General features: G+C 46.7%; 1 protein-coding gene across 2 annotated transcripts in view; it reads left to right on the forward strand.

Annotated features, from left to right (window-relative positions):
* The first annotated feature begins 322 nt into the window (after nucleotides 1-322).
* The window catches only part of Gpr161 (G protein-coupled receptor 161), a 42,738-nt gene continuing 19,734 nt past the window's right edge, over nucleotides 323-23,326 (forward strand). The window contains exon 1 of one of the 2 annotated variants that reach the window (XM_029483659.2): nucleotides 323-743. The gene's annotated coding sequence lies outside the window, so the exon portion shown is untranslated. Of the gene's footprint in view, nucleotides 744-13,766; nucleotides 13,873-23,326 lie in introns of those variants that run through there. The other variant, XM_021167111.3, reaches the window with a different exon arrangement.

The raw sequence follows: 23,326 nt of genomic DNA on the forward strand, positions 1-23,326 counted from the left end.
CGCGGGACGCGGGGCGCCGGCCCTGGCGGCGACGGAGGCGGGCGAGCAGCGGGAGGCGGAGCGCAAGTGCAGCAAAGTTACTCGGCCTTGCTCCGGGCCCGGGGGCCGCGTGCTGCCGGCGGGAGGAGCGAAGCGGGGCTCGGCGGGCTGAAACCCGAAACCTCGCGTCCCGGGCGCGGCGCGCAAGGAGGAAGCGGCGGGGAGGCGGCCGGGCCCTGAGCAGCCGCGGCGCTTCGGTGAACCCCGAGCTGGGGGGGGGCGCAGGCCGGGGTGGGACGGGCTGCCCGGGGATGCAGCTGCGCTGAAGGCATTGTGCTGGGCGCCGGCCCGGCTGGGTCTGCAGCTCCCCTCACCCTCCCACCGTCCCCGGATCCCCCTGCCCCTTCGGTGTTCCGCTTCTCCCAGAGCCCCTCTCTCCCTAGTCGGAGTCTCGTTCCCGGCTGTACCGCGCCTTGCTTTGGGGGAGCTGGCGCTTTTGCGTCTGGCTTTGGAGCTCTTTGTGGGAAGAGCCTGTGGGGCGCGCCCCTCCAATCGGCCAGAGGCTTTTCAGAAGCCCACCTGGTTCTGCTGGGTGCAGCCCGTTCCATTCCTTCGGATCCCCTCTGCACATCCCCCAGGGAAGGGAGAGCATCAGTTCGTGCCCCGGACTCAGCCGAGGAGGGCCGCGCCCCCTGCGGCCCGCTCAGGAATGGGGGTGTGGGGAGCAGCGGCTACAACCCTCGGCTGGAACCCGTGAGGACCAGGTGAGTAACGTCCTCCTGGTCAGGACTCCCGTGTGTCCTGTGCGAGAGCCAGGGTGGGAGGCGCACCCAGAAGTCTCCCGGCTCTGTGGGGTGGGTTCCCCTGCCTCTCAGATCGGTGAGAGGGAGATTCAGTTGATTTGGGGATTAGGGGGAAGCACTTTACCAATTGGGCCAAGAGCTTAAGCCCGGGTGCATCCCTGTGCACAAAGGCATGTGGCATGACAATGTCTGTTGGGATGGTCCATCGCGCTTCAGAGCCACTGGCTTCCCAGTGACTGCAGCCAGGGGTTGGCATCTCTGGGTAGCACAACTCCAAGACTCTACTTTTTCATTATCGTACCTCTCATCCCTTTTGCAAAGTGTTTACACCATTTAAATCTCCTTGCTAGGTAGGGAGAAAGGTGCAGTTTGGGAGGGAAAAGGACCTGGACTCAGTGATGGGCCCAGTGGGGGATACTGATAGATCGAACTGTCTTAGGTGCTTCTCTGGGTTGTAGCTTGAATTCTTGGAGCCACGGCTTTGCCAAATGGATGATGTTTGCCTGTATAATGCATTTTACTTCAGCCACCTTGAGAGCAGGTGAAAATAGGCGTTTCCCAGCCCCTCCAGGAAGAATGGGGAGGGGGCGGGGCATCAACTTATGTGGCCAAATTCTTCACCCAGCTGCTTCCAGAACCCCTCTTCACACACTAGCCTACACCCACCGTATTCTCTACTTCTAAGGTGTTGACAGCTGCTTTCATACTCACCTTTTAAATCCCTTCACACGACAGCCCTGTGAACTCCAAATTGTTGACCTGTTTGAGGGGGTGAGGAACTGAAAGTCAGGAATGTGAAACACTGTGCCCTATTTTTGTTTGTTTGTTTATTTGCTTGCTTGTTTGTTTTGTTATGTTTGAGACAGGGTCTCTATGCAGCCCTGTCTGTCCTGGAACTCATTGTGTAGAAGGGGCAGGAGAGGAGGGGCTTGAATGCACCAAGATCTGTCTGCCTCTGCCTCCTGGCTGAGCTAGAGTCCCAGTGCTTTGAACATGGGGGTCCACTGACTCAGGACTTTTTGTCCTACAGAGCCAATGAGATGGCGGTGAGCAGAGACACCGGCTCAGAAGGAAACCTGCTTGGTGTTTAGGAACTAACTTCAAGACCTCGTGTCCCCAAATCTATATTGCAGCCCTGTGCCCTGGGAGTCCTCTGGCCAAGGAATATGGAGAGTGTGTATGTGTGCTGTTTGGGGTCTGAACTTCATCCTCTGTAAGTGTCAGATATCCAGGTAGAGTCCTAAGGCATACACACTCGAAGGTCAGGAAGCCAGGGTGGACGAAGTCAGGCAGATTGGCTGGGTAGCGTTATGTCAGAGTGACATCCCTCGAGGAGGCAGCCAGGTGAAGGTTTGCTGTCAGTGTGCTTTGCAATTTGGAGGAAGGGTTGGCTTTACGACTCAACATTTCATTCATTCAACCTTTACTAACCTTACCAAGGATCCTTATCCCGTCTCAAGAGGAAATATTTTCAACTAGTTTTCCACCTGCCTTGTCTCTTGGGTCATTTTCTGGGCCTGGCAGTGAAGAGGGTGGCATGCATGGCGGATATGCTCAGGAAATGTTGGGGGCATGAACAAAGGAGTCTTCAGTCTGTCAAGTGTAAATCCTGATGAGGTGCATTCGCACTTTTGTTTTATATTATACCGGAATCCTGGGTGACGGGAATAATCTGGCCTTCCTAGCCTCTAGGTACTGCCTAGCCCTGCCCTTGTCAGTGAATGCCTTGGGGCTTGTGATGGCAGAGCTTATCTGGTATATAGTAAGTTTTCAAAACTAACCTGCTTGACTTTTTTCACCACAATAAATGTGTTTCCTTCTAGGTGCCCCCCTCTCTGTGTGTGTATGTCTCTCTCTCTCTTTCTCTCTCTGTTTTGTGTGTGTGTGTGTGTGTGTGTGTGTGCACATGGGAACCTGAGGTTGATAACTTTCCTCTAGCTTACTATTTATATTTTGACCATGTATATAATGATTTTGACTATGCCCACCCCTTACCTCTCTCTCCCCCTCCCTCCATGCTCACCCCTTGCCCCCCCCCAACAATTGAACCCTTTCTTCCCCAACTAGCCCTTCTCTACTTTCATATCATTTTTGGATTATCTGATTAAGGTTGCTTGCGTGTGTGCGTGAAGGATGGTATTTACTGAAGCATGGGTATGGGTAGCCAATCTTGATCAGTGATCAATTTAGGTGCTGAAGATAGCATTTCCCTTACCCAGTTTTTGTGATTCCTGGATCTCTCTTTGAACCTGGCGCTTACTAATCCTCCAGGCTGGTCAATGGGCTCTGGAGATCCTTCTGCCCCGTCCCCTGCCCCCGTCCCCTGCCCCCGCATTTCCAGCACCAGAGATAAGATGTGGGAATGAGACTTTCCCCTGGGGGCTGGGGGTCTGACTCAGGCCCTCGTGTTCAAGGCAAGTACGCTACTGAGGGACAGCCCCCAGTCCCTCCCTCCAGGTCCTTTTCAGTGTTTCTGTATCACCATGGCTGGAAATGCAGGTGATATGTAATACATGGTTTACTCATATAACACTGTATATCAGACATCATAAAATGAGATAATCTTCATTTCTAACTTTAGAACCAACCCAAATATAAGTTGAATATACTTTTGAAAAATATTAATACATAAATGGGGATATGAAATTTCCATAGTTTACTGTTTGTGTCTAACAATATGCCACAAAAGTCATCCAATCTCAGTGATTCTTTTCTTTCTTTCTTTTTTTCTTTTTTGAGACAGGGTCTCACTGTGTAGTCTTGGCTAGCCTTGAACTTCACAGAGGTCTACCTTCCTCTGTCTCCAAGTGCTGGGATTAAAAACTTATATCGACACACACACCCTACAGCTTCATTCCTTTAAATGGCTACATAGTACTTCATAGTGTACTTACTTACTATAATTTATTTAAACATTTCGCTATTGATGGACTCTTTGGCTTGTTCCCATTTAATCTAGCAGCCTGTCTTTATTTATGGCACATTTAGAATTGTTTCTAGAAGTAGAATTTGTGGGTTAAAGAAATGCACATTTTAAGCAGTTTGTCTGTCTGCCTGTTTGTTCATCCGTCTATCTATCTATCTATCTATCTATCTATCTATCTATCTATCTATCTATCTAATCTTTTCCATACTGGGTTATGTTATGTAGACCTAGCTGTTGCAGAACTCATTGTGTGGACCAGGTTGGCCTCCACCTCCCAGAGGTCCACCCACCTCTGACTTCCAAGGACCCAGATAAAAGGCACCACTGCAGCAGTTTATGGAGTTATTTAGAGTTCTCTTTTGTCTACTGAGGTCTGAGAGACTGCTGGAAAGGATGTCTCATTAACTCACTTATGTAAGATTACTTGTTTAGGGTTAGGTCATAGAGTTAAAAAAAAAACCCCACAACATTCAAAATTATAGAAGTTATATAAAGTACCAACCCCACCCCACTTCTGTTCCCTAGCCTGTGTTTCCTTTTTGACATATAGCCAATTTTGCTAGTTTTTGCCTACTCTTTCAGACATAATCCATACACCCACAGGTGGAACAATATGTATCCTCTCTTCCCTTTCGAAACAAATACTGTAGCACACTTAATACCCACGGCTACATATGACATTTTAAGATTATTCTGAATCTCAAAGAACAACATTCCTTGCGTGGATTTTAAATGCTAATAGATTCTTGTACATTAACTCTTAACATTTAAGAGATCAACTTGTGCTTCCTCTAATTTCTCTGTTGATTCCTTTGCCGCCCCACTCCCAGTGGATTGTAGTCTCATCAATGTAAGAAGCTCTGCCTAGTTTCTGGACTTTAACCCACTTTTTGTTAACAAATCAAATGGCTTCCCTTCCTAGGCTGTTTTTTTTTGTTTTTTTTTTTTGTTTGTTTTTTTTTTTTTTTGGTTGGGTTCACAGTTAGGCGGGAACATCTGATGTCTGTGAAGTTAGATTTGTGTGTCATTTTTCTTGGTGGCATCCTGTTTTCCATTTTGCTTTTAGGAAGTCCTCTCCAGTTTCAGGGTTATGCTTTTCTAAATCTTGTCTTTCTTGTTATTCATTTATTTACTTATCTTTCAATTTAAAAAGATGTTCAAGAGGCAGGGTTTAAGAGATGTTGGCTCCGTGGTTAAGAGCAGCACCGACCGCTTTGCAGAGGTCTGGCGTTCAGTTCCCAGTACTCGTGTCTGCAGCTCACAAGGCTGGCCTCCCTAGGTATCTGCTTTTATGTTTGTGTGAATGAGCAAATACACACACACACACACACACACACACACACACACACACACACACACATTCACTCCAGGATTGTGAGTGTAGCTCAGTGGCAGAGCCATGATCAAGGCAACTCTTATAAAGGAAGACATTTAACTGGGGCTGGCTTACAGATTCAGAGGTTCAGTCCATTATCATCAAGGTGGGAGCATGGCAGCACCCAGGTAGGCATAGTGCAGGAGGAGCTGAGAGTTCCACATCTTGTTCAGAAGGCTGACTCCCATGTGGCTAGGAGGAGGGTCTCAAAGCCCACCCCCACAGTAACAAGACCACACCTCTTAATAGTGCCAACTCCTTAGGCTAATCATATTCAAACCACCACACCTAGCATGCTGGAGGCCCTGGGTTCCAGTATTGGAGATGGGGTGGGCTGGGGAGGGGGGGGGCACATACTTTCTTCACACTTCCCCTCTCTTCTGTGATCTCTGTGGTCAGGGTTTGTGTCTGCCTATGATGGTTTGTATATGCTTGGCCCAGGGAGTGGCACTATTAGGAGGTGTGGCCTTTTTGAGGTGGGTGTGTCACTGTGGACATGGGCTTTAAGACCCTTGTCCTAGCTGCCTAGAATCCAGTCTTCTAGCAGCCGACAGATGAACTCTCAGCTCCTCCTGCACCATGCCTGCCTGGAATCCGCCATGTCTTGATAATAATGGGCTGAACCTCTGAACCTGTAAGTCAGTCCTAATTAAATGTTGTCCTTATAAGAGTTGCCTTGGTCATGGTGTCTCTTCACAGCAGTAAAACCCCAAGACACTGCCTATGAATCTGTTTACCCAATGTCTATTTTCTTTGCCTTTTAAATGGGTCATTTCCCACCAATCCTTAAGGGTGTGCTTTTCCTGGGCAGGCAGAATAGGAGCAAGGGAGTAATGGGTAGTGGAGACCACGTATAGGCAACAGGGCTGAACAGCAGCCGTGTCTGAAGATCTGGGAGTGACTTGGGATAGCCGAGGTGGAAGGCATCCGCTAATGAATAATGTCTGCAGGTGTGGGAATCACATGGCACAGATGGGCCTGTGTGGGGACCGATCAGTCTGGCAGAGTGGGGAGGACAGATTGGAATGGGGGCGAGAGCAGAGATAAGATGACATAGGCAGGACTAATAGTAATGTGTCGGGCGATGGTAGCACCCTGAGCCAGATAACGACAGCAAAGAGAAGGCTTTAAGCTAGACTTCGTGCTGCATGGAATATCTGCCAAAGGGAATGGAACAAACCAGCTTTTACCAACACACATGCACGCACACATGTACATGCACACACACACACACACGCACACTCACACACACGAAAACACACACACACACACACAAACACACATGTGCACACACACATGCACGCACACACACAGTATCTTATTTTGCCCTGTGTGTAAATCCAAGGCTCGGACATGATCACTAGTTTACCCAGGATCACACTGCCAGAGTGTCACCTAGAGATGTAGCCTTATTAGGATTATCTGGCAAGAGCAGTAAAAAATGTCCTAGTTTTCTGGTGTGTGTGTGTGTGTGTGTGTGTGTGTGTGTATAGTGCACGTGTGTTCAAATGCCCTTAGAGGCCAGAACCCCTGGAACTGGACTTCCAGGACGCTGTGAACTGCCTGGTGTGAGTGCTGTGAACCGAACCCAGGTCTGCTCTTAACTGCTGTGCCCTCTCTCCAGCACATTCTACTCTTTTAAAAAGGCAGGGTCTGTGTCCCAGGATGAGCCTGAAGTCAGTGTGTAATGCAGGATGGCTTCATCGTCTGCCTTCACTCCCCAGGTGCTGGGATTACTGGTGTGTGCTACCACAAATGCTTTATTTAGTGCTGGGGATGGAGTCCTGGGTGTGTGCTAGGTGAGCTCTTTGCTAACCCTGGAACATGACTAGTCTCTAGATTTCTGTCTTAAGAGATGGGGTGAATAGTGTTCTAGATAGTGCAGAAATAGATAATCCTGATAGGGCTACGTCAAAACTTCACTAACATGTAATCACTATCTACCTTTAATAGAAGTAATTGTTTTGGTCTTCTGAGCAGTGCCCCTATTTGTTTATTTCTTTCTTCCTTTCTTTCTATCTTTCAAGATTTATTTATTTATTTTATGTATGTGAGTACACTATAGCTGTCTTCAGACACACCAGAAGAGGGCATCAGATCCCATTTCAGATAGTCATGAGCCACCTTGTGGTTGTTGGGAATTGAACTCAGGACCTCTGGAAGAGCAGTCAGTGCTCTTAACCACTGAACCATCTCTCCAGTCCAGGTGCCCCCATTTCTTATTACTTCCTTAGGTCATTGTGTGTGTTTATGAAAGGGGCTGTCTTATTTTTCTTAGTCTGTTTGGGAAGCACACACAGTGAGAGATACTGCTCCTACAGGGCAGGATTCTTCCACCCTGGCATGACTGATTTGTTTGCCCAACTGGACCTTGTTGACGGGCTCATCTGCCCATCCAATATCTTTCCCCTGAGTTGGCCAGCAGCATCTCCCGTTGGTGTGACAACCCAAGAATGTTCCCTGGCAGTTCCTGGTGTCCCCTGCAGAGGGTGCAAAATCACCTCTCCTAGGAGTAGGGGTTGAGTTGGACAGGTACTTGTGATATCTGCTTGGACACAGCCAACCATGTTCCCCAACAGTCCTGACTCTCTTCAGCGACACTGCATGAGGTTCTCTGCTTCCACAGAGAGCTTGAAGGGAAGCGCTTGTGAGAGAAAGGAATCGGGGGACATGGGTACCTATAGTCACAGGAGATATGAATTTAAAAGTGCCTGTGGCCCAGACTTCATTGGGGCAGGTAAATGAGTGGTTACTGAGTCAGTTCTCCATTGGGAGGAAGAATTCTTCTGCACTTAGCCTTAATCTTGGGGCCTTGAATCCTGCCTTCCATCCATTTCATCTAGCTAAGTAACTGACTGGCTTTAATTACATTTGAAATGGAAGGGGCTGCATCTTTCATGGCTTAATTTATATAGGCACTTTAGAATTTGCCTTGACGGCCATTCTAGCAACTGCTTTCCCCTGTGTTCCCTCACATACTCCTCTTGGCAATCATATGAAATAAGTTAATTCTCTTTCTTCTCATGGAGAAGTTGAGGTTCAGAGAGGTTAAAAGCCACGATTACCAGGGCCCAGACCGGGGTTTGGTGAGGATTTCAAAGACTCAGTTCTTCTTTTGATGACCAGGTCTAAGTGGATTTAGTGTGGGTTAGCTTTCTGTCACTGTGACAAACCCTGGGATAAACAGCTTAAGCAAGCCTGGTGGTGGTGGCACACGCCTTTAATCCCAGCATGTGGGAGGCAGAGGCAGGCGGATTTCTGAGTTCGAGGCCAGCCTGGTCTACAAAGGACAGCTAGGACTACACAGAGAAACCCTGTCTTGGAAAAACCAAAACCAAAAAAAAAAAAAAAAAGCTTAAGCAAGGGAAGACCTATTTTGCTCTTGGTTGAAGGAGGTCCAATACACTGTATGCTGGTCCACTGTTTCCAAGCCTGTCTTGAGGCAGAGCCTGATGGTAGAGAGGGAACAGCGAGCAGAGCAGGGGATGGAGTGGCGGGAAGTGGGAGGAGGAAGTGAGGACTCTGAAAGACAAACCTCTCAGCGATGCCCTTCTAACCAGGCACCTTCTCCTGCCATTTCCACAGCTGTACAACAGTCCATTGAGTTATGAGTTCATTAATGAATTTATCCACTGGTTAGATCATCGCCTTTATGTGGGATCCTGTTACTTTCCTAAGCCACAGTGTCTCAACAGTGCTTTGGCAGCCAGGTCTTCAACATGTGAGTCCATTAGGGAGATACTTTATAGCCAATCCATAAGAAAGTGTATAGGGAGCCAGCCTGGTGGCGCATGCCTTTAATCCTAGCACTTGGGAGGCAGAGGCAGGCAGATTTCTGAGTTCGAGGCCAGCCTGGTCTACAGAGTGAGTTCCAGGAGAGCCAGGGCTACACAGAGAAACCCTGTCTTGAAAAACAAAAACAAAACAAAACAAAAAAACAAAAACCAAACCAAAACAAAAAAAAACAAAAGAAAGAAAGTGTATAGGGAGGATGAAACATGTTTATCTTCTCAAAGGCAACTGGGAAACATTTGTTAGCCACCTGGAAGGGAACTTAGCCACAAACTTTAGACCTTGTTCTGTGGAACGATCCATGTGTCCAAAATGAAAACTAAAGCCAAACAGGAAAACTGTCTATCTCGAGGAACCGTGATGGTGACAAGCATGGAGCAGAATGTTCCAGAAAAGATTCTTCAGTGATTAGCTCAAGTGTTAGTCAGGCCTTGAGCTATTCAAATAAGTGGTAGTAAATGCTAGGGAGGCACATGGCCTGGGGCAGAGGAGAGGCTTTCCAGCCCTTAAGAATCCTCTCTTGCGCTTTTATTATCTCTTCCTCTGGAGGACACACCCAAGAACAAAAAGCTACTGTGAATTAATTACTATGTGAAAATGCAGTTGAGTTTTCCTGACCACAGAGACATTTACTGTAATAGCCTTTATTTGGTCCTTAGACAGTACTCAGGATGTACTGGGTTGGGAGGACCCCTCTCAGTTACCAACACTGAACGATCCATTTAGAGACTGTAGGGAAGGATAGTTTACATCAAATAAATAAAGGGCTGGGCGCCTTTAATCCCAGCACTTGGGAGGCAGAGGCAGGCAGATTTCTGAGTTCGAGGCCAGCCTGGTTTACAGAGTGATTTCCAGGACAGCCAGGGCTACACAGAGAAACCCTGACTCAAAAAAACAAAACAAACAAACAAACAAAAAACAAAAAAATAAACAAAGGGGAGCTTGGTAGGTAGGAGAAGAGACAGTTTTCTTTTTTTGTTTTTGTTTTCATTTTTGTTGTTATTTATTTTATGTATATGAGTACACTGTAGCTGTACAGATGGTTGTGAGCCATCATATGGTTGCTGGGAATTGAATTTAGGACTTCTACTCTCACTGGTCAACCCCACTCGCTCTGGCTGAAAGATGTATTTATTATTATATTATAATTATTATATAAAAGTAATAATATTAGTAGTAGTATACTATAGCTGTCTTCAGACACACCAGAAGAAGGCATCAGATCTCATTAAAGATGGTTGTGAGCCACATCACATCATGTGGTTGGCTGGGATTTGAACTCAGGACCTCTGGAAGATCAGCCAGTGCTCTTAACCCTTGAGCCGTCTCTCCAGCCCCCGACAGTTTTCTTCATACAGGCCTGTTCAGACCTTCTGCATGGATCCCTGTGGTCTCTGCAGGAAACTCAGGTTTCTCTGCCTTGGCCTTTTGGATCAGCCCAGTGACAACCAGTGGTTGTATTTGAGCCTACCTTCCTGGTGGGCAGAATGGGGCTCAGCATCCTTGCTTTTAAATCCAGCAGTTTCCCACATATTGCTTCCAAATTATTAAAGCCAGATTCCCAGCTCTTTCCAGGATCCTGTGTGCCTGAAACATGCTACTGTTAGCCTGAATCACATTGCTAATCAGGGACCTGCCCAGGAGCAAGGCAGCTGACCTCAGTGACCTGGAGGAAGTTGCTCTTCCCAGACAGAGTGCATACCACTGACCTTGAAGCCTTCCCGGGTGAGATCACTAACTCATTTTACACATGCTGTTGGTGAACTCAGCAGAGGAATTGTGGGTGGAATATAGGGAATGGACAGTTAAAGGTTTGTAGAGCAAATTGAAAGCACAGAAAAGAACATGCATGTCACTGTGGGTGTTTTGGTTTGCTTTTCTGTTGCTGTGACAAACACCATCACCAAAAGCACCGTGGGGAGGAGGGAGTTATTCGCTTACCCTTCCACATCACAAGTCTGTCACTCATGGGAGTCAGGATAGGAATCACAGAGGAGCACTCCTTGCTGCTTGCTGGTTCTCTCTCTCTCTCTCTCTCTCTCTCTCTCTCTCTCTCTCTCTCTCTGTCTGTCTCTCTCTCTCTCTCTTTCTCTGGCTCATTCATGCACTCACACTCAGCTAACTTTCTTATGTATTCTAGACCCTCCTTCCCAGGGACGGTACTGCTTATGGTGGGATGGACGCTTCCACATCAACCATCAATCAAGACAGTCTCTCATAGGCATGACCACAGGCCAATCTTATATAAGCAATAACCAAAATATAATCCGATATAAACATATAATCCATCTGATATAACTCAACTGAGGTTCCTTCTTTCCTGGTGATCCTGGCTGTGTCAATTTGACAACAGACACTCACTGGCACGGTCAGTGTTCGACGACACAGTATGACCTTCAGTGTTATGGCAGACACAGGTTCAGATTATGTGACAGGGGCCCACTGTCAACCCACTAGCTGACTGATTGTGAAGTTAACAACCCTCTTGGAGGTTTTAAAAGGAAATGAGAGCATTAGAATGGATTTCTAAGGTCCATGTATCAAGGGGATTTATGTCTTGTGTACTCTGTTTTATAATACAGGGGGAAGGAACTAGAGGGTGGCTAAGTGGTTAACAGCACAGCACTTGCTGCTCTTCTAGAGGACCTGGGATCAATTCCCAGCACCCACATGGTGGCTCATATCTGTCTGTAACTGCAGTTCCAGGGGATCTGATGCCCTATTCTAGAGTACTCTGGCATTAGGTCACATGTGATACACCCATATACATGTATTCAAAACACCCATACGTATAAGGTAAAAAAAATTATATATATATATATATATATATGTAAAAGTATGATGAGTTTTCATGTACTTTGCTGAAAAGCTTACTAGAAGGAGTTAACATGCTATTAATGCCATCTTACTAGTTCAAAAAACTCAGCTGTCCAGAATAGAGCGTCCCAGAAGGTAAGCTGGTCTTTAAGTGCAGTTCTAGAAATTGCTACTGGTGCTGTACTCCTCAAAGGTTACATTCTCCTTCCGTGTTTGGGTTTACCATGGGAAAGGGTGAACCAGGTAGGGTTCTGGTGTCTTGCACTAGGGGCTGAGGATAATCAGACAAGGGTGGATGGAGAAGAGATGAGAGAGCGAGTAGCTACCCCAGGGTCCCTGTTCTTGCCAGCTGTTGGATTGTTCTGTAACAACCACACAACAGTTCACCTTCCTGGGCATCTCTCTTCCCACCCTTGATAGATCGCTTTTCTCAGCAAGGAAACTTTTCTGCAGGGGCTTAACTGAGAGGGTTATCTAGCCGTGGCCAGGTGCAGTGACTTCACAGCTCATTAGGGGACTTCGCTGTCTCAAGCTTTCTGCATTGTGTGGGACTTGCAGGTACAGGCTCTAAGAAGGACTCTCCTTCAAACATTGGGTCTGAGTTTCTTTTAGGAGAAAGGGAAAGGAATGGAAGCCGTCTATATCCATGAGTGGGAGGCCAGAGGTCAACATCTGGAGTCTTCATCAATCATGCTCCGCCTTAGCTTGTTTAAGTGTCTCTTGGGCTGGAGAGATGGCTCAGAGGTTAGGAGTACTGACTGCTCTTGCAGAGGTCCTGAGTTCAAATTGCAGCACTCATACAGCAGCTTACAACTGTCTGATAACTGTAGTTCCATGAAACCTGATACCCCCTTCTGGTGTGCAAACATACATGGAGACAACACATCCCTATAATAAGGAAGTAAGTCTTTTTTTTTTTTTTTTTTTTTTTTTCGAGACAGGGTCTCTCTGTGTAGCCCTGGCTGTCCTGGCACTCACTTTGTAGACCAGGCTGGCCTCGAACTCAGAAATCTGCCTGCCTCTGCCTCCCGAGTGCTGGGATTAAAGGCGTGCGCCACCACGCCCGGCTCTTTTTTTTTTTTTTAAAGAGTATTTTACTATTTGTAATTTACTATTTGTGTGTGGATTATCATCTCCTCTACCAGGTGGGTCAGTGAAATCACTCAGGTTGTCAGGCTTGGTGATAAGTGCCTCTACCTGTTAAGTCATCTCACTGCCCCTCTACCTTGTGGTTTGAGGCAGTCTCTCACCGGCCCTGTTACTTCCCAACTGGCTACACTCCCTGGCCAGTGAAGTCTGGGGATTTTCCTGTTCCCACCCAGCCTGTGCTATGTTTACAGAGAAGCACCTTTATATCAGATTTTGAAGTATGGGTTCTAGAGATTCAACTCTGGTCCTCGTGTTTGCTCCATTGAGTACTTCACTGACTAGACCACGTCCCCAGCCCCTCAAACCAGACACACACAGCCTGGAGCAAGGTGATGGGTGCTGAGCTATAGGAATTTCAGGACATTCCACAAGTGGAGCCCGATTCCAAAATGGGGATTTTGGATCTGAGAGAATGTGAAGAGGGGTGTAGTGGCTCTTCCTGGTTGTCAACTTGACTCTATCTGGAAAGAACTATAATCCAGAATTGGAAGGCTCACCAATGATCCTGATCTTGAGGCTGGGAGATACAAGTTTCTGACCTGGATCTTGGCCTGGAGATCTTGAGGCACAGTGGCTATGAATTCCAGAAGATTAAGATAGGGAGATCTCTGAGTTCAAGGTCATCTGGGATTAAAGGCGTGGTGGCACACACCTTTAATCAAGGCTACACCTTCTGCTGAAGACATAAATAAGGACATTGGAATAAGGAAGACTGACTCTCCTTTGCCTGCTTGCCTTGTGAGACTGAAAAACTGCTATATCCTTGGACTTCCATTCACAGCTGCTGCTGACCATTGTTGGGAGTTGGACTATGGACTGTAAGTCATCAACAGATTCCATTATGATATAGAGACTACCCATAAGTTCTCTGGCTCTAGAGAACCCTGACTAATACAAGGGGTCATTCCAAGATGGAGCTCTGAGGTCCTGGAAGGAGGGGGCACAACCTGTGAGATAGTGAAGACCGTGGGAGTCACAGGTGGTTGGGGACACATTAAGCCTTCAGTGCCTGTGACTGGAGACTTGAGATGGTTAGTGCCAGCAGTTGAGGGGGTGCAGGAGTCTGCAGTCTGTGGGGTGCCATTATCCATGCTGGGGCTTCTGAGCAAATCTTGGTCCAGCTGCTGTCAGGGCCACTTGTGGCCACAGTGTCAGGTAGACTTGGAATGCCTTAGACAGCTCTGACCTGGTCTGACCTAGTTTTGTCTGTGGACCTTGCTGGCATTCCAGTTCTGGGGGCATGGGCTGGACCACATGTAAAAGCCTCATCTTGCCCTTCTTCCAGTCAGAGGAACCACATGGTCCAGGCTGGAGTCTCCAGTAGGAGAAGGATGCTTGCCTGATGGGCAATTTCGAGTACCACTCCAATGAAGATTTTCTCTGCATTGGGTGGCTAAAGCCTTCCCTTTCCCTGAAGCAATTTCTTGAGACTCTCCAGAATGAGTTGATGTCTTTACCTCTCCTGCTTGCCTGTTTGTGGGTCTAAGGGATGCTGAGACAGTCTTTCCTGACCTTCCAGGGATGATGCTAACTGGTAAACCTGGGCAATCTGAAGGCAGCCATGATGGTTGTTAGCCAGACCTGGCAGAGAGGCCAGTTGCCCTTTTTAAAACTCCACTAATAATTTGCTTCAGAGAGTCCCAGCTTTGCCTGGGACTGAGCGTTCTTCAGACATTCCAAGTCACAACAGAAACAGCAAACAGATTTCCAACCCGATGTTGAGTTTTGCTTTACTTTGTCACTTACCCAGCATCTAGGGTACAAGTTGATTCATGATTTCATTCAGAGACTCAAGGTCGCTGAGAAGTTGTCAGATCCTTGGAGCTGGAATTATGGGATGGAGTGGAGGGAACACACAAGTGCCTATCTCTAGCTTTCTCTCATTGTGGTCTATGGTATCCTGCTCATGACATCATTGTTGACTCCCAATGTTACAAATTTGTATATGTATTTTTTATATCTCTGCTTCACCTGACAACAGATGTTGGGAACCAAACTTGGGGTTTAGTAAGGCAGACACCCAGAACTACTGAACCATCTTCCAGCCGCAAGCTTCCTTTATTTACGTTTTTATGACTCTCCTCATTCCGTGGGACCGAAAAGTTAAGGTGAAGATGGACAGATTCTTAATTTTTTTTTTCAAGACAGAGTTTCTCTGCAGACCAGGCTGGCCTTGAACTCAGAAATCTACCTGCTTCTGCTTCCCAAGTGCTGGGACTAAAGGTGTGCGCCACCACTGCCTGGTGATTCTTAAATTTTTATTGAGATGAAAATACACAAATACCCATGGCATAACATTTACCATATTGGTTGTTTCTAAGTGTACAGTCCAGTCTTGTGGTAGTAGCTACAGTCATAATTTTGTGCAACAATTACCATCGTCCCTATAGAACTCAGCATCTTGCAAAAGTGACACCTGTACCCATGGAATGATAACCGATGCCCCTCTCCCAGTCTTCCCGGATACTGGCAACTGCTATTCTGCTTTCTGTCTTCATGTTTTTTTCCTTTTTTTAGAGACTTTCTTTTTAAGAGTCTTCTGCTGGGCGTGGTGGCACACGCCTTTAATCCCAGCACTTGGGAGGCAGAGGCAGGCGGATTTCTGAGTTCGAGGCCAGCCTGGTCTACAAAGGGAGTTCCAGGACAGCTAGGGCTTTATAGAAAAACCCTGTCTCAAAAAACCAAAAAAAGGGCTGGTGAGATGGCTCAGTGGGTAAGAGCACCCGACTGCTCTTCCGAAGGTCCAGAGTTCAAATCCCAGCAACCACATGGTGGCTCACAACCATCCGCAACGAGATCTGGCGCCCTCTTCTGGAGTGTCTGAAGACAGCTACAGTGTACTTACATATAATAAATAAATACATCTTTAAAAAAAAAAAAAAACCAAAAAAAAAAAAAAAAGTCTTCCTTGTAGCCCAGGATGGTCTTGAATTTTCAATCTCCTGCTGTCACCATACCAGACTAGCTACACAATTCTGACTCCTCTGTATACATCATATAAGTGTAATTACAAAATAATTTGTAAAATAATTACTCCTGTGACTGGCCTGCCTTATAGTGTCCTTGACTTTCTCTGTGCTCTAGCAAATGTTAAGGCATCCTTACTTGTTTTAAGCCTGAATAGAATACTGCAACACTATGTTTTTAAAAAAAGACTTATTTATTTACTTATGTATATGAGTGCTTTATCAACATGTACCCACATGACAGAAGAGGTTGTTGGGAATTGAACCTAGGCCCTCTGGAAGAGGAAACAGTTTCTCTTAACTGCTCTTTTTTTTTTTTTTTTTTTTTTTTTTTTTGGTTTTTCGAGACAGGGTTTCTCTGTGTAGCCCTGGCTGTCCTGGCACTCACTTTGTAGACCAGGCTGGCCTCGAACTCAGAAATCCGCCTGCCTCTGCCTCCCGAGTGCTGGGATTAAAGGCGTGCGCCACCACGCCCGGCCTCTTAACTGCTCTTAAACGCTGAGCTATCTCTCCAGCTCTGACACATAGTATTTCACTTACCTAGTAATATGTTAGTGGGCACCTGGATCACGTCTGTGTCTTAGCTGTTGTGAACATGGCTGCTGTGAAATCTCTTAAGACTGTTTCCAGTTCTTCTTAGCATCACCATTAGTAGTGTGCACCATGGCGGTGTGTGTAGAGCTCAGAGGACAACCTTGTGGGGTTAATTTTCTCCTTCCGCCTTAATGTGGGTCCCAGGGACAGAGCTCAGGTTGTAGATTTGCAGCACAGGGTCATTTCCTATGGATCAATCTTGCAGGTCTGGTTCTCAGTTCTTTTTCATATGTGCCCAGTGGTGGGTTTGCTGGATTGGACAGTAACTCCCTGCACTAAGTCTTCCAGGGTCTCTTTTCCACAGTGATGCTGCATTCCACACCCATCTCCAGTGGTCTGCAAGGCATGTTTTTATTTTTTAAAACTCATTATCGTTGTAGTCGTCGTCACCGTTGTCATGGTCGTTGTTATTTGGAGACACAGAGTTTCATTAAGTAACTCTGGATTGTCTGGGACTCAAAATGTAGACCAGTGTGGCTTTGAACTCAGATTTCCTGGCTTTTGCCTTCCCAGTGCTAGGATTAATGGTAGGCATCACCATGCCTAGAGAGAGATGCAGTTTTCCTCCTCATCACCACGATTTGCTTTCTCTGGTTTGTTTCTCCGGCTTGTTAACGAGTGGAAGGATCTCTTTGTTGCTCTGACTTACGGGTAACGCTCAGCCTGTGTTGGTGGCTGCTGCTTTCTTTGTGGAAACACTGTTCAAGTCTTTTGCCTATTTCCCTGTTGGGTTGTTTGTATTTTTTGCTCTTGGAATTTCAGGTGACTGTTACCTATCCTGAATATCAACCCCGTATCCTTCTGTGGGAAAATTTTTATTCTATTGAGTAAAAAGTAAGCATCATTAGATGCATACAGTTTAAAAATTTTCAGAAAATCTAATCTCTCCCTGTCTCTGTCTCTCTCTCTCTCTCACTCTCTCTCTCTCTGTCTCTCTCTCTCTCTCTCTCTCTCTCTGTGTGTGTGTGTGTGTGTGAGAGAGAGAGAGAGAACAAGTGTTTATCAATTATCTCTGACACTCTGTCAAATCCAGTGTCAGGAATTCGTGTATTTTTCATATTATCCCAAGCCCTCAGTCCTCTCTCATTTATTACTTTGCTTCTTCTCATACAAGGAAGTTATTAGAACTCCTTATTCATTCATTCCTCAAACAGGGAGAAGATTCCAAGCAGAGGTAGGCATAACAAAAAGTAGTCAATGTGTAGTCCAGCGTAGCCCAGCTGCTGGAGACGGCTAGGTCTGGGCAGTGGTGGTTAGGTGGGTGAGATGTACGGAATGAAACGAGGCTAGACCATATAGAACCTCATGTGTTCCGGTGAGCGGATGGGTTAAAGATCAGTCACAGCCACAAAACCAGGTTTTAGCGCTAAGCCTACTTAACCTTAAATGTTACCTTTCTTAGCCCATTCCCTGTTTCCTTTCATGGATACCTACATGGACCCATGCACTATTTTAGGAACTGTACAAATATTGACTCATTGACAAGCTCTGGAACAGGCAATCCTTTTGCCTCTATTTTATAGATAGAACCTGATGCCCAGACAGGTTAAATAACAAGTCAAGAGCATGAATCTGGATAGATAGCAGACAGGCATGTGCCTCATGCTTTTGTGGACAGGGTCATAGTGGCAGAGGCTAGCAAAGAAGCCTAAACCACAGACTTAAGGCTGCGAGCACTGGAGGATGCTGCAACGGGGCCAGCACACGAGGAATTCAGAAATCATCCAGAAGGCTGTGTGGGGTCCCGGGCTTGCTTCTTTTCCTTCCCTGGATGTATTTTTCCAAACCAGATCAGAGCACAGACCTAATTCACACATGAAGAGGTTCTGAACAAGCACACACCACCAGCTTTGTGGGTCGCAACTGGGGAGCAAAGCCAAGCCCTGAACTCTGTGTAGACAACTCTAGGAAGGCCAGCGGGGGTGCACATTGTCCCCAGCACAACTGAGGTCCTTTTCCTGTGCCTGTCATCTGTAGACTGACTTTCATGTGACTGCCTGGTCATTATGGGGACTAGGGAGAGAGCCCTTTAGCCACATAGTCGTGAAGACCAGGCATGCTGTGATCCCTCTCTGGCTCCCATCAAGCTGTGTGTTGTTTGCGGGTGGGGTTGGAGGGGGGGGCGGGGTTCAACTCCTCCTTTCAGTTATCTGAAGGACAAACAAGGTGGTTGTTAGTTAGAACCTTTTCCCCGACTCCACCCACCCCCTACCACTGTTATTGATGTAAAGGAGGTGCTTTGAGGCGCACAGACGACGAACCTTCTGGGAGCATGATCAGAATCACGTGTTGACCCCACTGGAGCTTGTTTTAAGTGATGCTTTGGGATATTTTCACCTGAGGAGTGTATCTGAACGTCTCATATGTTTATGTGCATCTCACTTCCTTAAAGGACAGCACCTGTGACCCTCCTAGCTTTTCAGGCTGGTCAGTGCTTCCTGAAATGGGCTGTAGGATGTGTGGGGTGGAAATGAAGGGGAAGGTCCCATCTCAGAGGGAGAGACTAGCTCTAGGAAGATGAGGAGGAGGAGGAGGAAGAGAAAGAAAAGGAGGAGAAGAAAGAGGAGGAAATAAGCCTTATAACCCTCACTCAGGGGGTACCCAAGGTTATCAGAAAAGAGCTTTCTTCCAAGATAGACAGCTGAACTCTGGAGCAGAGGGCCCAGTCTTGTCTGGTCTAGTGGTCCATTGTTAGTGAAGTATTCGGAGTTCTGCCTCCTTCGTTCTCATGGTGCCACCTATGTTGCTTTGCAGGCTCTCTGGCTGTCCACTGACAGTCCTATTTATAAGATTTGTTACGGAAGAAGGGAGGTTTTAGGGCTTCTATCGCTGTGATCAAAACAGTATGACTGCTTGGAGAGTTAACAGTCCATCACTTAGGGAAGTCAGGGCAGGAACCTGGAGACAGGAACTGAAGCAAAGGCCATGGAATAACACTGTTCACTGGCTTGCTCTTCATAGCTCTCTCGGCCTGCTTCCTTATGTCATCCAGGACTATCTGCCCATGCTGGTCCCACCTCCAGTGGGCTGGGCCCTCCCACATCAATCATTAATCAAGAAAATGCTACACAGACTTTCCCACAGGCCAACCTAGTTAAGACCTTCCTCAGTTCATCTCCTTTCTCACATGAATCCAGCATGTGCCAAGTTGACACAACACTAACCAGCAGAGGAAGTTACCTTTGTCTCACCGTGCACGTGGACTGTGACATAGGTCTTCTGACCCTGCAGAAACCCCACGTTGGAGGAAATAGCTTTCCCATACTTTCATGCAAGAGCAATTCGTGAGTCCAAAAAGGGAAGGATAAGGAGGTTTCCAGAAGGCAGCTGAGATAGCAGAGTCATGTCTGAGGAATTGGCATAAACTTGGCAAAGAGGCAGAATATTGACATGTTGAACGCAGATCATGATGTGTTAGGAAATTAGTCAGGATTGCCTTTCAAGTGACAGATACTTAAGGAAATTAGCATAAGTAGGGGGTGGGGACAATCTGAGTATGTAACTGAGAAAAACAAGGTTTTAGACTCACAGGCTGTTCCATGAGCATCTGTGAATGGATTAATCTGCATCTTGTCCCTTTCCCCAGCGCACCACACCACACCCACTCTCTTGGCTGTATTTCCTGGTAAGCCTTTCCTATGTAGTGTCAAAGGAGACAGCTGATGCAAAGTTATGCTCTTGTGTCAGACTATCAAGCCCCTTGGTTGACTAGTGTGTCCTCTAACACTTGCTGCCAAAGTCCTGAGCCTGGAGTTCTGTGACCATCCCTAGGCCAACGGCTGTGAACAGCATTACTCTAGATGAAGAGCTGACTTTTGGAGTCAGAGGTGATGTCAGATTTGCTCCAATGAGAAAATAAAGGAAAAGCAGTTTCCAAAGTAGACTGAAGTTAAACTCTTGTGGCAAAGGCGGGCTTGTGCTAGAAGCTGTTTTAGAGGCTGGGCACAAACAAATTCAATCCTCACAACTCCTCTGTGTGGGATATGAAAGTCATGCTACAGGTAGGGAAATGGAAATCAGTGGATTACCTACAGTCTGGGAACTGGAGTGGGGATGCTAGGCTTCATCTACCCAGGTTAGCCTGGTGTCAAAGTCTGTGGTCTCAGCTCTTAAGCCGCTGTCATCCTCCCAGACTCAGACAGCAGTAATGGAGTCGGAAGTGCAGTATGAGCAGTGATGATGAGGACTCTAAGGAAGCAGGCGAAAAAGAATCACAAAATATCCAAACTTACAGCCATGGAAGGAAGAGAGAAGCCGCAACCATGGTCATTTCTGTCCTCAGCTCGGGCCTCGGAGTGTTTAACGGGAATCACCACACAAGCTGGTTTGTACAGACAGCTCAGCAGATCTTTGCTCTCTAGCACTGCCTTGTGTTTTAATCAAGAATGGATATTGATTGCTGCCTTGAGTGACAAGGCTTGCCTTTGGATGACCTGAGGCAGTGGCCAGTTGTCTAAGGCACGTGTGGTTTACTGTCCTTGGAAATGGACGACTAGACTAAAGGCAGTTTCCAAAGAGGGGCAGCCACCCTTGGATCTGTGGCCTTAAAGGTAAAGGTGTGTAGCTGGGACAGTTGCTGGCCGTGCATTGACACCCACTTGTGGCCCTGTCTAGCTGTGTGTGTGAGACGAGCAGTGAAAGAAAGTTCAGAAACACCTCTGTGCCTGGCAGCAGAGGGTACTCAGGAATCGGTGTGAGTCACACTGGAATTTGCTTCTATTCAATGGGCCCTGGCTTGTCAGGCCCCTGGGTGAGCTGGCTGTCAGCCAGCAAGCTTGTGATGGCTGGGGCCTTCCAAATCCCTGTTCTCTATAAAGATCCAGTGTAGCAGGATCTGCCAAGGCACGCACTTGCCCACTCTGTACTACGGGTAGAGACTAGGATTTTGGATTTCCCTGGGTGGCCACCTCTTTGACACACATTCCTTGTCTCCTTCCTGGGAAGGGATGTGCCAGGAGACCTAAAGGACCCTTGCTGCAGCCCCTTCATTCTGCAGTCCCTTGTGGGCCTGCTAACTGGACCAGTGCAGACTCTCCTGGTCTTGTCTCCTGGGCTGGAAACTTTGCATCTCATTTTGTTTTCTCAGAAGTTGCCTTTATAAAGTATTCAAGTCATTCATTCACCATATTCAAGTCATTCATTCACCAACCAAGTTAACCACGTGTAGTGGGAGCTTGACCAGGTGCTGGGGTCATGTAACCAAACTCTCTGCCTGAGGACGATCTCATTTGTGATGTTTTTCACGTGAGTCACATCTTTAAAGGCTTCCATGTTCAGTCAGCCAGGAGGAGAAAAATTAAAGATGGATACCACCATGGAGCTCTGGCTAGCTTGGAACTTTCTATGTAGACCAGGCTTGCCTCAAACTCACAGAGATCCTTCTGCCTCCACCTCCCAAGTGCTGGGATTAAAGCACTTAAAGTACACTATTCCACTTGGTGAGAAATGCATTTTTGGGACCTATTATGCAATATGGTGATTATAGCAAGGTAATGTATATTTCAGAACTGCTCAGAGCAGATTTTAAATGTTCACCCAAGGAAGGAAAATGATGTGAGGTGTTAAATATGTTAATTAGTCTTATTTATGTATTCCATAATGTATATAAACATGTACCCTGTGAATACATACAGTTGTCAGCTCAAATAAATCAAAGACAAGCTCCTGTTGGATGCTTTCATCTCCCTTGATTTTTAAAACTTCTAATATTGTAGTATTTGTAGTTTTAAATTTTATGTTTTCCAGTTTTTTTATTTACTTTTCTATCAGTGTACTTTTTTTTCCCCTTTTTTGAGACAGGCATCACTATGAAGCTCTGACCAGCCTGTCACTCACTCTGTAGACCAGGCTGGTCTTGAACTAGCAGAGAACTGTCTGTTTCTGCCTCCCGAGTGCTGGGTTAAGATGTTGGCCACTATGCCCGGTACCTAGTCTGCTTTTTAAACCATCGTGTTACAGCTGTTGTAGCTCAAGAATAATATGCTTAATGTGAAGGCTTTGTTTTGAGATGCCAACTAGTAATTTACCTGGAGGCAACAAAATCCAGAACTTGGCAACTAAAGGTGAAAACGAGAAAGAGCCTTACAACGGTTCTTACCTGTAACCCGCACACCCACAAAGCATTTTCATGCCCCAAACTGGGGGGGACTAAGACATTACATAACCAGATCAAGATTCAGAATATTTTAGTAGCCTGGAAATATGGGCTGACATGCACAAGGCAAACTTTAGTAGAAGTAATGTTTGTACTGAGCTCTAGAAACATTAATTCCGTATGCTCAAGACTGGGACATCCGCCTTCGCAGCATTTCCTGTGCTACAAACTTTGCATGTTAGTTGACCACACACTTACATAAGCCCAACGGGATGATATCATTGCTACATGATAATGTATTCTTAGAAGGAATATTGGAAAGACACTGGTCCTGATGCAGGAGAAAACTGACTCTGCACTTGACATTGACTAGAAGACCATATACAGAATGGTACGTTGTACACATCTGTGAGCCAGTGCAAAAGAGGCTCGGTCTTAATAAAGGCTCTGGACATCATGGAGACTAGGAGAGTTGGAGGAGGAGGAGGAGTGGGGAGGATGTCCGGGATGAGGGGCTCGTGTTAGTGCTACTGCAGGCAGCCTGACTGAGTTGGGTTCTCTGCAGTGGAGCTTGTCAGCTGTCTCTAGGACTTCTGTGAGGAGAAAGGCTGCTTCTCCACCTCCCGCTCCTGTGGCAGAGGTGCCTGGATAGAGAGGCGTCAGGTCCTCTCAGAGGGTTTTGGGATTATCTCGATGCTGTGTGGGGGTAATTTAGTCACTAGGGACCGTGTCTGTCTCACAGGAAACTGTCTTCCCTTTCTGGTGTTTTCTGTTCATGGACGTCGAGAGCAGGTGGGGAAAGCAATCTGAGATTTTGGTTTTCTGGCCGAT

The sequence above is a fragment of the Mus caroli genome, unplaced genomic scaffold, assembly GCF_978045245.1.
Source record: "Mus caroli unplaced genomic scaffold, Mus_caroli_1 scaffold_1, whole genome shotgun sequence".
In the NCBI taxonomy this organism is placed as follows: Eukaryota; Metazoa; Chordata; class Mammalia; order Rodentia; family Muridae; genus Mus; species Mus caroli.